Source organism: Brienomyrus brachyistius, chromosome 8 (assembly GCF_023856365.1).
Source record: "Brienomyrus brachyistius isolate T26 chromosome 8, BBRACH_0.4, whole genome shotgun sequence".
NCBI lineage: Eukaryota > Metazoa > Chordata > Actinopteri > Osteoglossiformes > Mormyridae > Brienomyrus > Brienomyrus brachyistius.
This window is the reverse complement of record NC_064540.1, coordinates 28,878,135-28,893,197: the sequence shown is the minus strand read 5'-3', so window position 1 is coordinate 28,893,197 and position 15,063 is coordinate 28,878,135. Positions and strand designations below refer to the sequence as shown.

General features: G+C 41.7%; 1 long non-coding RNA gene across 1 annotated transcript; it reads right to left on the bottom strand.

The window, feature by feature from the left end:
* Window positions 1-9,972: 9,972 nt before the first annotated feature.
* Window positions 9,973-13,412, bottom strand: LOC125747392 (uncharacterized). The gene is made up of 5 exons (XR_007399290.1): window positions 12,628-13,412; window positions 12,436-12,512; window positions 12,160-12,315; window positions 10,822-10,911; window positions 9,973-10,710 (listed from the first exon to the last, which is right to left on the bottom strand). It is a non-coding gene; the product is annotated as an uncharacterized LOC125747392 (long non-coding RNA).
* Window positions 13,413-15,063: the final 1,651 nt, after the last annotated feature.

Here is a 15,063-nt window from a genome sequence, read left to right as displayed (position 1 = left end):
GACCTTTCTTCAGGGTCTACGGAATTAACTGCAGGCAGCTATCATGAAGCGAGGTCACACAGTATTCAAAACAATCTTGCTTGCCTAAGGCCTAAGACATAAGAGACCCAATATGCCTCCCCTCCTGGGCTACCAATGTCCAATTTTACTTCCACACTATTGCACCATTACTTCCATGACTCAATGAGCTAAAGGTTGGCTTAGAGAGACTGAGAACCTACCAGGTATGAGTTTGAGGCTGGTGTAAAACTAGCCTCACCTGTTTTAACTATTGGTTTTTGTTGTTTGTAGTTATTTTGCTTAAGTTTGGTTTGCCCAGTTTGTGTCCTGCTTGATTTGATTTTATCCAGTGTATTCAGTTCTCTGTGTTATACCTCCTAGTTTCTGGTTTTGGTTTAAGATTCCTTAGTTTCATGCTCGTTTAATTGTATTCTGCCCTACCTGTTCCTTGTTGTCCTGAATCCTTTTTGATTTCCAATGCATTGCACCTGTTCCTTGTTTGCCCTGGTGCTCCTCTGCATTTAAGTGGCTGCCTGTATTCAGTTCCTTAGTGAGTTTGTGATATGTTCCTGCATGCTGGTTTCACTTTCCTGTTTTTGCTCCCAGTGTTGCCTTCTTCCTTGTTTCTTTGTGGTTTCTTGTACTGTAGCTAGTTATTGTTTTCCTTGTTTTACTTTATTTGATGCCTCGTGCTCCTTTTATTTTTGGTTCCTTTTATTTATGCAGTGTATTTAGTTTCCTTTAAAAACCCCCCTTGTGTCTCAGAGCCGCCAGTATATCATCACCTTTTTTACACCTGCGCCATGCTGCATCATAACAAATATGAACACAAGCTGCCACATGGATGGCTGTCCCCAGCCTGAAAGTGCATGTGGAAAAGTTAAATATGAAATAGACTTAAAGAAATAATGTTTTTACATTTTTTTTGGTGAAGAACTGTTAAATACACTACTGTTCAAAAGTTTGGGGTCACTTCAAAATTTCCTTGTTTTTCATGAAACCATACATGAAATGAGTTTGAATAGGAAATGTAGTTAAATAAATAGTAAATAGTCATTAACAAAGTTAAAAATAATCATTTGTATCACATCTGGTGCAGGCAGAAAGAAGGACAACCCACTGGCGATTCAAAGGACAACAAGGGTTTATTAACAGGACTGAAAATACGGGACAACATTACCAAATAAAATCAGACCACAAGGGGCCAAAAGTAAAAGGGGATAAACAAACAATAATTACAAATGGGTCAGGGCAAAAAGAGGCAGGTAGAATACAAATAACACAACGTTTAACATCACTGTCATACAGACATTCAATAACCCACTGGGGAACTGAACTAAGACAGAAACTTAAATACAGAAACTGAAACGGGTAATGACAGAAGGAGTGAGACATGAAACAATAAACCAATCACGAAGGGTGCAGGATAGAGCCCTGCATTGGGACTGGGATCCCGTGGGTCCCGTGGGACACAATGGAAATCGCGCGGGAGCGGACGGTTTTAAGGTTGCTGCGGGCGGAAACGGTTGGCTAAAAATAGACAGTGGGTCCCAAAATTTTTGGCAGAATGGAGAATGTAACTGATGTCATTTATTTTGTGTTATATATTTATGTTTGTTCTGAGCTATTGTATTAAATTGTGATGTTCAGCTAGTTTAAATGTATTTCTTTGAAACAAGGTTCAGGGTTATCTTTTGTTTAAGCTGCTCTTGTTTGTTTATAGTGTGATATTTAAACATTTGTTGTATTCAATTTGTTGATATTTAAAGATTTGGTTATTGTTTTTTTTATAACTGTGCAGATATTTGCACATCTGATTAATTTTTAGGCTCAGCTTACATCACAAAGTTGAGAGATTTTTGTTGAATTTGTTTGATTTATTTAGTTCTTGTTCTATTGGAATAAAACATTTAATGCATATAAACTTATTTCATCATACAGTACATCCATTAATGGATCTGCAGGTGCGGGCGGGATTGGATAGAAATATTCCGGGAGCGGGTGGGAGTGACAGAGACAAATAACAGGAGGAGGATTAAAAAAACAGTCCCGTGCAGGGCTGTAGTGCAGGACAACAAGCAATCAGGAAACACACAAGGATCAGCACAAGAACAGGCAACAGGTGAAACTAATAATTAACTCAAGAAATTAACAGGGAAACTAAGAACTGACAAAGAAATATGGAAACTGAAACTAAACACTGCGAAAATAATGAAGGCCAGTGTTCTGCCCTCGGATTCAAAAGTGTTGTGATAGTTTTTAATAAATTCTATTGGGTTAGGGTTAGGGTTAGTAATTCTATTTAACAAGAAAAAGCCAAATTGGAAGCAAACTTAGAAGCATTGGAAATTGAGAAAGATCCTACCCGGCACTAAAACTCCTTTTCAATGAACATCACCTCTGGTTGCAATGGAGAGGACAATGCTTGACTTCATCATGCCTTTGGAGAATGATAATAGACATGCAACCAACAACGCATGTTATACTCATCTACCAGATGACCAGTAAAGACAGTACACCCAGCATCCTTCTCATAATGCTCCAGCTATATTGGACTTTGCTAGGTTCCTAGCACGTAGAGAGTTAGTCACTACAGGCCTTTTTAAGTTTGATGACACACCAGAGAGCTTCAGGGCATGGCAGTCATCATATCTCAATGTCATAGGGGACCTACTACTAAAATGGCTTGGTAAAGAGTCATCTAACCATGTCAAAAGAATCCGTGTTGCGCATGCTACGAACCCACGAGCGGCACTCAATGTTTGGCTACACCAGAGATAGTTAACAATGCCCTATTTAAAAGACTGGACAGTTTTCCTCGTCTGTCAGAAAAAGATAAACACAAAGTGATCTTCTTATGGAGCTGCTGGCAGCTAAGAATGATGGATACCTTCCTGTGTAGCATACCTCGATACTCCTTGTGGGATAAAGCCTATTGTGGAAAAAATGCCATCAGGCTTACAGGAGAAATGGCTCCTCACTGATTCCCGGTATGAAGAAGAACATGGAGTAACCTTTCCACCCTTCTTCTTATTTGTTGACTTTATGTAAAGCCAAGCCAAAGCAAGAAATGATTTAAGTTTTGTCATGTCAAATAGCGAACAGCTTTAAAGTGGCTACATATTCAATGAAACAAGCCTAGAAATAGTGACATGAGTGTCACGCTCCGGCACGGGCGAACAGGTGATCGTGCGGGCGGTTGGCCAAAAACCAGGCAGATGCGGCAGGATCGGGGAGATCGGGGGTTTATTAGGGGAAAGGAACACCGGTGAACATGGAAACTAGGGAAGACCAAGAGTCACGCAATGATGGACAAGGGTAACCACAAGGACCAGGACTTAAATAGGACATGACAGGATCAAAGTAATCAGACACAGGTGGGAACAATCAGGGAAGAACACGTGGGTAACCAGGGGGCGTGGCACACACGAAGAGCGGACGAGCCGGGCATGACAATGAGTTAGTTTTTTCTTATTTATTTATCAAACTGAATTTTGCAACTACACCATTAAGACTATGTTCACATTGCCATGCTGAAGTGACTCAAATCAGATTTTTTGCCTTAATGTGACACAGATCTTATCTTTTCAGGGCTGTGTGGACATGCAAATTTGATCTTTTCAAATCATATTTGTGTCACTTTCATATGTGGTACTAAATCGGATACGTATCCGATTTGCGGCCATGCGACCTGAATGTGAATGTTCAGATTGGAATTCATGTGACATCAACATGAGACAGTGTGTGCACAGAGTCTGCACCAATATTTGTAGCTGGGTTGAACAGAGGGAAATAAGTACTATGACAATCATATCTGATAAAGACTAAATAAAGAATAAGACAGGTACTTTTTCCTTTTTTAAGAAGTCCCACAAGAAAACATAAAGTCAAATAGCATAAGGCTCACTGCACTACACGCACTGCAGGATTCTTATACATTATCCACATTTTTTTACAATCTATTCAACAAAAAAAACGATTGCACAATATCATCTATAATTATATTCTTACCTTTTAACACATTGATCGTCACACCATCAATACCACACCATAACAGTGACCCCTCCGCCCACTCCGGAAAAAAATGGAATATAAAGCTAATTGTACTGTGGTGCCGTAGTTAGGGTTTAAACCCGAACCCACTTTCGGGTATACCTCTCTGGTATTCTCACTTGATGATGTGTGTGAGGAAATGCAGATCTATATTGAATTATTCTAGAAAGCGGGTTTGAGTTAAAACCTTAACACCAACACCACAGTAAAGTTAGATTTACATGCAGATTTTGGCAGTATTATCTTTCAGCGTTTGTAACTTATTTCAGTTTCTGTGTATGCACTTCACGTTTAGTAGCCCAGCTGTGCTGTTTATTGTCACTGGCACTGAATGGACACAGTGCAATTATTAATAAATATGTATGAAAAAACATAATATTAAAATTACATGGTGTACATTGTCCCCTTTAGTTAAATGTTTAAAGCACACTTTACAGGACATGTCTGTATTGTTTAGGTTTATCCATGCAGTTACGTTGCAGGAAATAGCAAGTGGGCAAGTGTTGTGGGATCAGAAAAGTATAGAGATGGAATGAAAAACTATTTCAAAAAATATTTCCCTACCCTGGAAACTTTTAGGAGCTTTGTAGACAGCTAACAATAAAATTACAACGGTCTAAATGCACTTATAGGCTACAGTGGCACTTAAAATTGTAATGACTTAATTATGGTTTGAATGTGAATTTTTCACATTATGTTCAATGTTTGAAAATCGGTTAAAAATTAACAGTCCTGTCAAGCACCAGCATATTATCTTTGCTTCTGTAATATTCCTTTCTACATAACTATGCAATACTGAGGGGGAGGGGAGCGGCAGCAGGAAGAATGGGACTGCCATGAGAAAACACTCCTAATACAGTCCCATGTTGTCATAAAGATGGTTAAAAGATCTGGCAGGTTATCTGTATATAATAGCCAAGATTGTAAAATAAGATCTGTCACTTGATTGGAGGTTTGCTACTGTTAACTATTTACCACACAGTTAGCGAAATATCTGGTGCAGTATTTGGCAAAATCCGAACATATATGCAACTTATTTATATCGATCCAAAGTCTTTTGTGTCCTTTGAATTATTATTTTTGTCTATAAACATTTTTTTTCTTTTGTGAAGAGGGAACATTTTTTTAAATTTTAAGTTAAAAGAAATAGCGTGAGTTAAATAGCTAATGTCAGGTAGCACATTGGTTCAGCAACTTGTTAACTTCTGCCAGGTATAAACACATTATCAAAACCAATGAATTTCTTAACACAAAAACTCTTGAATCTTAAAATTGAACAATTTTAAAGTACTGTAGTCACCAGCTTCTTATCAGAGACTATAACTTCCATACCTGCTTCTTCACACCCAGGTTCTTTCTCCAGTCTTTGTTTAATATTAAAATCCATCGTGACTAATGGACTTCAAAGATGACGTATCTTTGGAGTGCATCCAAATAGTTCTACATGGGGAGGCTTTTGTGAACAACATAGCATTTCAAAAAGTTTGACAAGGGTAATACAAATTCTGTTAATGCTGAATATGTAGATAGCAATTTATGTTTTGGCTTTATGTGTATGTTTTGGTAACCGTATATGTAATTATGGAATATCTTTAAATTATATCATGTACCCCTTTTTATTGGTGTGGGATAGTTTGCAGGCTTGTAAGTCTAAAACTATGAAATGATGCTGAAGTTGATGCAGTTGCAGTAAAAAAAAAAAAAAAAGCCAAGATGGCTGGCTGACATTGTGAAATTAGTTTAGCATCAGTGGCATTAACCTTGAATGCACTTCTTAGCCATAATAATACTGCTCATAGACATAAAATTTTTTTTGTACAATTTGCAAAATAGTTGGCTGCTCAGAAAAATACAGAGTTTTCAATCTGTTATCACATCAAGCGCAGGCATGCCTTGTATTTTGCCAATGGACGTCTGCCCAAGGAGTTTGTGTCATTCGGTTCTCGTAGCCATAGGCTCCAAGACACCATTGGAGGCACTGTAATGACAGCAACATTTGACTAAGATCAATCATCTTGCATTCGGGAGAGAGTGTAGAGGCATATTGCTTCTTTCAAAAAAGATTGATGACCTAAAGATCAAAGGGGTCAACTTGTCAAAGATGACAGATCGGGTCAAAGGTCACGAAGATTAAGGGGTTGGGATCACGGAGGTCACTTGGGGCGGGGTCATGTGACGTCACGACTAGTGGCCAGTTGTTAATTATTTCCAGATGTTGCAGGTGGTGTGAAATTTGTTGCGGGAGGTTTTTTTTATTATTTATTTATTTTGACTAGTGCGGAAACTGCAATGAAGTTTCAGTCAATTGTGTCCTTATGAATGCGAGTGGGATTTGTCCGAATAGCCCGTTCTATGAGGGTGATGGACGGCGGTGCTGAGCGGGCTGGTTACCTGATCAAGTGCGACCGTACGCTGGGACTGTCGGAAGATGAATGATGTCCCCGTCGGTCCGGAGCCTGGAAATGTTGCAGATAAGGAATTCTTCAGCCCTCTGAGGCTGGCTGTGCCTGCAAAGGACTTGGACATTCTAAGAGTGATGTAGGAGCTTATCCCAGTGTTGTACAAACCTGAAAGAAACCCAGGGAAAATAAGAGATTTGGAGCGTGAGAGGAGGTGTGTCTGACGCTATCCTCATATAAACGCTTTGCACCCCCTCCTGCAGCAGTTTGGCCGTGTGTCTGTGTCTGTGAAAGTGGCAGGGAGGGGAAGGAGGGAGGGGGAGCAGAGTAGTGTCTGACCCCTGGAGCACTCAAGTGTTAGTGTGTCAGTTTTCCCATACAACTGTTATTTTCTCCCCACCGTAGATCATCCCGGGTCAAGTGCAATGTCTGTGTTTGTCTTTGTCTTTTCCTGCACATCTACCTTAAAAGGAACGCAACCCGCCGTAGATATTTATTATGGTGAGCAGTCACCGTACCGGTTTTGCCTGATCAAACAGAAGTACCCCAAGTATCATCTACGGCCTTACCCCACTGGAAAGAGAAAACTACACGGGACTTCCAGAGTGAGTATATTATTCCTTTTATACATGTTTCATGATAAATGCTATACACTGAAATAACTATCATTTTTAAAATTTTTTAGAGCTTGTGGTATTCTGTGTTCTTTCTACGCGAGACGGCGCGGATCGAGAGAGGTTTGTCAAGAGACAAACTACGAAAGACCTCAAACAGCAGGTATGGATGGAGCAACACCCCCTTCTATACCCGAAGCCTTAGATGAAATCGACATCATCATGTGACGCGATCGGACCTAATAATGAAAATGATACACTTTACTTTGCTCAACATTACTCGCCACCCGCAACGTTTCCTACTGTTGTTAGAGACGTTATTAAGCATAGTTAAATGAAAGGGGCTCTGATTCAGACTCTGAACCAGAAGCAGGATGGGGGCTTCCTGGCGACGAGGCTGCATGGTCCCCAGCGGATTCTGAAATGTTGGAGGAAGGTGGTGGTGGTGGTGGTGACGTGGAAATGATGGATCCTCCGCCTGACGGGGTTGTACAATGCCATAGATTCAATGATGTACAGATTCCGCAACCTAGAAACGGCGCGAATTTCCGAGAGTACTATGAAAATGTAATCAGGGGATTTCAAAATATTGTGAATGAGGCAATACCTTATTTTTAAAAGACAAGCTGTCGCAAATTGTACGGTATGAGGAGGGGGAGATGACAGACTTCCAGCAATTGCTGGATCGCCTGATTCAGTTTACTCAAGAAATTTTAAATGATTCCAACCTAGAAGTAATCGTAGATGTAATCAACATCCCATGGGGCGGTGGGAACAAATGAAAACTACAGACCATGCTAGCTACAGAAATAATTTCTAAATAAGCCAAACACATGTTTATCATTAAAAACAACAGCAGTGCGTGTTTCGCCATAAACTCGGTGCATCTGCTCCATGGAAATCTCACTGACGCCGAGGTGAAAAGCTTGGCCTGGAGTTACAGGAGAAAGCGGGATCAACCATGCTGTCGCTTTGAATGACATTATCAATTTTGAGAAATTCATTCATTGCAAAGCAGTGGTGTATTACCAACAAGTGTAATCAAACAATCTCCACATTTACCAGACCCCTACGCCTATTGGCAGTAGACGGGTGGTGTATTTCTTTTTACACAAACAGCATTTTTACGGCATTAAATGCGTTACGGGCTTCTTAGGGTTGGGCTATGTTTGCACAAGCTGTTTCAAAGGGTATGACTCACCTCACACTCATCACTGCGAAAAATTCTGCAGCGTCTGTCAGACTAATTGTAGAGAAGGTAAAACCACCCCAGGGATATTGTGTGAGCACTGCAATTTCAGATGCTTAAATAACGTGTGCTTCGAGCGTCACTCTATGACTTCGGTCTGCCCCGTGGGGGGGGGAGACTGCTAGCCCCTATGACAAGTTCAGAAAATGCAAAGCTTGTGGGCTTTACTACTATGTAAGTACTGAGAACCCAAAACTGCATTCGTGTAAAACAGTAAAATGTAATATCTGCAACGGTAAACTCCACACAGCTGAATTCGACATATCCACCCCACATCTCTGCTATTTAAATCCACTGGAATAGCCTAAAAAAGGGAAATGTGGGAAGCGGGTTGTCAAAAGGGGTAAGGGGGAAGAGGGTGAGGGGAGTAAATATGTGTTTTTTGACTTTTAAACATCCTAGACCTCGGGTACCCATATCCCCGTTTACATGTGCGCCATCTCTGATCTGTACTTCCAAGATGGCGGCGCGCTAGGTCGCAGCGGCCACTCCGGGTCCAACACTTTGGTGCAAATGTGTGGTTTTTTTACCTAAACTCCACACCAAACACTGCCAACATGTGCATCCAAACAGCTGGTACGTATGTCTATGACCATCAGACCCTGCATCAGATAAGAGAAGAGCGAGTAGCTTACCTCGAGGACGAGCTGCTGCTGCTACTCTGTGATCTCTGCCTGCTACGCGGACCTGGCCCCCAGACCACGGTGCTGCCTGATGCCGACGGCCGGGGGAGGAGACATCGCAAGCGGTGTGCGAGGAAGCGGAAGCGCGGCAAGCGAGCGGGGGTCCATGCTAGGCTAAAAAGTAACGCTAGCCGGCCAGCGATCCCATCCATCTTCCTCGCTAATGTCCGGTCCCTGGACAATAAAATGGACTACATCCGACTCCAGCAATCCACCCAGCGTGAGTTTAGGAACTGTTGTGCTTATTTTTTTACGGAGACATGGCTCAACGACAGCGTTCCGGGGACGGCTACGGCTATTTGGAACATGCTAATGTACCGTAGCGACCATGATGCTACTCTCAGCCACAAAGCACGAGGCGGAGGTCTCTGCATTTATATCAACTCGGACTGGTGTGTTAACGCTGCGCTGATCTCGAACCACTGTTCACCGCTGCTGGAGTTTATGACAGTCAGATGCAGACCTTTTTATTTACCGAGGGAATTCAGCACTGTGCTTATAGTCGCAGTGTATATCCCACCCGGCGCTAATACTACACTGTAAAAAATTATTCATTGACTCAACTTGACTTAGTCAAGTCATCTTGTTGCTTTGACAGAGTTAAGTCATATCTATGTAAAGTGATAAATTAACTACAATTAAAATAATTTGTTGATACAACATGAAGCATGTTGACTGAACATTTTGTGTCAAATAATTTGGATTAAAAAAGATTAGCTAAAATAACAAACCAATGCTGGGTGAACTTAATTCATTAAGTTGTTTTTACAAATGTGAATCATGCTTGTTCAACATAAAATACTTATTTTTTTCAACTTAGTCCTCAAATTTAGTTTGGTTAAGTTTACAGAGGTTGATAGAGCATTACAAAACCTACCAGGATATGCAAATAATACCTACAAAGCTACTACTAATCTACAAAAGAAGTAGTCCAACAAATATTAGCATAGAAAATAACCCAAGACATATTTCAATCTGGAATATTTATTCTCAACTGCAGACAAATGTCAACTAAGACACATGGTCAACTATCTTAACATCAAAAGTATAGGTACTGCTCAAATGTAAACTCCGTTCAAGGCTCCTTTAAAACCAAATAAAATTGTGTCTCAGAGACACATTTCCTCTGAACAGAGCAGCCACAACAAAAAATATTAAATGTCAATTGTACAGCTGCCAAAAAATAATAATAAAAATAATATAGTGTCTTGCTGATACATTAAAGAGATACTTTAAATATTACAAAAATGCCTCTGTTCACGGGAATAGGGCTGAAATACATAAAGTGTATAAGTAAATATAAGTAAGTATATAGACACATTTGCTTCAAAGATCAGCAAGAACATCAAGACACAGAAAATCAAAACATAACCAATGAAGATGCTTGCATTATCTAATTAAATGAACAATTTATTCTTCAGAGAGTGGACTCTGGCAGTGCATGCGTCCAGCCCTATTCCCATGAATAGTCGTTGAATTACTTCAAAAGTGTACTTCAAGTCTTTTGGATAGTCAATGTTCAGAATGTACAGCAGTCCCATCAGATTGACAAAAGCACTGGGTACATCTCGCAAGTGGCGAATGACAATAATTTCTTCAACCACAATGGCAATATCATTGTAGGAAGCTGGAAGGGGCTCCTTCACATCCTCAGCAACTAAGAGTATTCCAGTGAGCATTCCCCTGATGACATCCTCCTCAGGATCCGTGGGCTTCAGGAAAAAATACAAGGGTTTGTTCTTTAGGAAAGTTTTGCCAAATAATGCACAAGTGTATCCCTGCTCCATGTGAATTAGCTTTTTGGATGACATGACACTTCTTACCTCACACATCTTCATGAATGCAGATGGATTTTCCTTCATGTACCACGGTAGACCATGCAAAGCTGTTGCCCTCTTCTTTTGGTTTGATACCTGCCAAAACACACGAGTAATATTTATTTTAGTTTGAAATCTAAAACTGGGGATACACAATAAGAAAACTTTTGCGCACGACACTCAGCTGCATCACAATAAGGTGATGAACACATGTCCGTAATTAACACTGAACATATCAAGCAAGTGGCAGTGTTGCAAGCAGAATGCTGGATGCTGCTATCAATCAGCTAAAATATGAGTTGTAAAAGGGAGGATTTGACTGAACTGTAGCACGTGCTGGAGTTCCATGTGGGAGTGAGCATTTACATGGTGAAAGATGTCACTGATACGGTTTTATGCAGGTGCTTGTTTTTGTAGACCGATGAAGGTGTGTTGGTGGTGTGCTGGCGCTTGTTTCCAGTCAGACATCATGAGTGAAATGCCCCCTTTTAAAAGGCGCTATCTGCCAGCAAGCAGTTTCACCAATTCTATTAGCCAACTTTATCAGATTTAATGTATTTTTTCGGGGCAATAAAAATATCGGTCGATAAATTATCTGTCCGATAAATATCGTGCATCCCTACCTAAAAGTAAAAAGAAAGTGATAAATCAACAGTAGGGTGAAGTAAGAGTTTACCCCTCATTTTCTCTCTCCTTCACTTCTTTCCATCCCCACTCCTTCTCCCTAGTCATAAAAGATCCATTCTCCCACCCAACTTGTTACATAATATAGGTGTGTAAACTACTGCTAACAATGAGTGATGAAGACCTGCCAGTTGCAGGGTGTTCACCTTACACACATAATGAAAGAAAAGTGAAAAACTGAGTGATTGTCATTGTGAACATAGCACAGCACAGCACCACAACAAAATGTGACCTCCGCATTTGACACATCTGAAGGAGCAGCGGGCGGCTAACATAGGTAGCAGCCAGGGTCCAGGGCTTGGGAATGGTACCTTGCTCACCAGTGGTACCTTTAACAGTCTGGGACTCAAACCTGCGACCTTCTGATCACGCGACCAGTTCCCTAACCATTATGCTACAGACTACCATGTCAAATAAAAGCATTTTAGTTTTGTTCAAACCCCTGAAGTTTGAGCTCTGAGTAGTAAAAAAATTGTGCATGTATATGTGATGAAAGTGACACAGTGTACAGCACCTTTGGTTGATAAGATTTGAAATGTTTGACTGAGACTATATTCCACTCATGCAGAGAGCTTTTCACAACATGGAACAAGCACAGCATACCCGAGGTATCCAAGAAGCACCTGTATGACCACAAAGACCCAGCAGAAATATACTCACATCCTTGTCAAGGCTCTCCAGTAAGGATGTCATTTCTTTACTCCCCTCAAAGCGCTTTGACCTCAACAACTGAAGAAGTCTGAGCAGGTGACTGTCCAAACGCTCATAGAACAAAGTGAGGTCCATAGACATCAGCCTGGTGAATTCTTTGACGATCTACAATAAGAAGGGACATTTTAAAAACTTGTGACAGTACACTGGCCTTTCACTATTTACTTAAATATAAGTGACAGTAATATTTACATTCCAGCAAGCTGTCCAGAAACAATACTCAACATTGCCCTTGCCTTTGTAGACGGTCTTCTCTTTTCAGGCTACCGTACTTTGTGCTGAATGAAATCTTCAAGAAGGCACTATAGAGGAAGGAGATTACATGTTAACCCACAACCGCTTGAATCACATATGATTAAACTCGTTTCAGTATATATAACTAATAAATATTTCAGGAACATAGAACAAGCCACCTACCTCTCCTCAGAGGGTAAAACTTGCCGTTTTAAGTAAGCATGGCGACAAAAAAACAAAATTCACAAGAGCTTCCAATAATGCGAACAAAAAAAAGCACAACCTACGTACATTGAATAGGATCTTCAACAAAACAAGATTGTTAAATAATCTCTTCCTTATAGTTATCCCGTTATTGGTGAAATGATTTATGAGCTATATAAATATTGAAGATTTAACAACTTCTCTGCTACACATACATGCATGATTGAACGCAGTTTACGTTAAAACACTCCAGTGATTGAAACGGATTTTCGCTTGAAGCGAGATCAGTTTGCTATAATATACGCGTATCCACTTACCCTTAACCTTATACTAAAAATAAAACGCGGCATGTTAAAAGTTAGCCAAATTATCACATCATCATAAAAAATCCAACCAACGGCTAGCCAGAGCTACCTAAGATGCTAATCTATGTCCAATAATCACAACGAACTAAATATAAAATATGGATAAAAGGTTATGGTAACTGGCCGTGTAAGACAGAATAGTTTATTAATTAACTATGTTTCCTAATAAACTGTGTCCAGGTACTTGCTTGTTAACAGCATTGTGGTTCCAATTTTGACGAAATGGCGGGCAATTTCTTCATCGGGCTTTGTGTGTCATGTGACCCTGGCGCAACATTAGTGCGCATGCGTGTTATGTAAAATGCGGATTGCGACGCATTTTTTGCAGTTAATTGAACGAAATATTTTGAGTTCATGAGTATTTTTGTGAGTTGGAGTTGTTCTAACTGATCTTACTTAGTCACAATGAGCAATGAGTTCACTCAGCATGATTACACTAGCCCATCTGACTAAAACCCCAGATCACTTTTTACAGTGTAACAATGCGCTGCCAGAACTGTACGGAGCCATCAGTGGACTCCAAAACACATACCCCGACGGACTGTTTATCATCGCTGGGGACTTTAATCATGCAACCCTCAAGACAGTTCTCCCCAAATTCTACCAGCATGTAGACTTTCCGACGAGGGGGGTGAACATGCTGGCTTATACAAATATCCCTGCCACGTTCCGCGCTGAGCCCCGCCCCCACCTCGGATTCTCTGATCAATCACGTGTCAGTCATGCTCATCCCAGCCTACAGACCTCTCGTCAGACGCACCAAACCCGTCCAGAAGCAAACAAAGATCTGGCCCCCAGGAGCCATCTCTGCTCTTCAAGATTGTTTTGAGCATACTGACTGGGACATATTCAGGGAGGCTGCAACCTACGGTGACTCTACTAACCTGGAGGAGTACACGACCTTGGTCACTGGCTACATCAGCAAGTGCATTGATGATGTCACCGTCTCCAAGACACTCCAACCGGAAGCCCTGGATGACTACGGAGGTGCGCACGCTGTTGAGAACCCATGACACCGCCTTCAAATCAGGTGACCAGGGCCATCAGAGCGGCGAAGCGTGCCCACGCCCAGAAACTACGCAGCCACTTCAAAGACACTGGGGATGTTCTGTGCATGTGGCAGGGTATCCAGGCCATCACCAACTACAGGGCATCTCCACCTGCCTGTGACGGTGAGGCCTCCCTTCCAGATGTGCTGAATAGCTTCTACGTACGGTTTTAAGCCCAAAACAGCATGGCAGTGAGGAAGTCCATCCCACCTCCCAACGACCAGGTGCTCTGTCTGACCGTGGCTGATGTGAGGAAAACTCTGCTTAGAGTCAACCCGCGGAAAGCTGCTGGACCAGACAACATCCCTGGTTGTGTGCTCAGAGGATGTGCAGAACAGCTGGCAGATGTTCTCACAAACATCTTCAACATCTCTCTGAGCACCACAGTCATCCCAACATGCTTCAAAACCACCACCATCATCTCCGGGCCAAAGAAGTCTTCAGTGTCATGCCTTGATGACTATCGTCCCGTTGCACTCACGCCCATCATCATGAAGTGCTTCGAGAAGCTCCTCATGAGGCACATCAACTGCCACCCTCACTAGACCCCCTGCAGTTTGCATACCGTCCCAACCGCTCTACGGACGACGCCATCACCACCACCCTTCATCTGGCCCTCACCCATCTAGATAAAAAAGACACATGTTAGAATGCTGTTAACAGACTTCAGTTCAGCATTCAACACCATCGTTCCTCAGCATCTGATCGGGAAGCTGAGACTGCTGGGCTTAAACACCTCTCTCTGTAACTGGGTCCTGGACTTCCTGACTGGTAGACCTCAGTCAGGATCGGGAGCAACATCTCCAGCACCATCACGCTGAACACAGGAGCCCCCCAGGGCTGTGTGCTCAGCCCTCTACTTTTCACGCTGCTGACCCATGACTGTGCAGCAATGCACAGCTCAAACCACATAATAAAGTTCGCCGATGACACAACTGTGGTGGGTCTGATCAGCGGGAAAGATGAGGAAGCATACAGAGAGGAGGTGCGACGGCTGACGA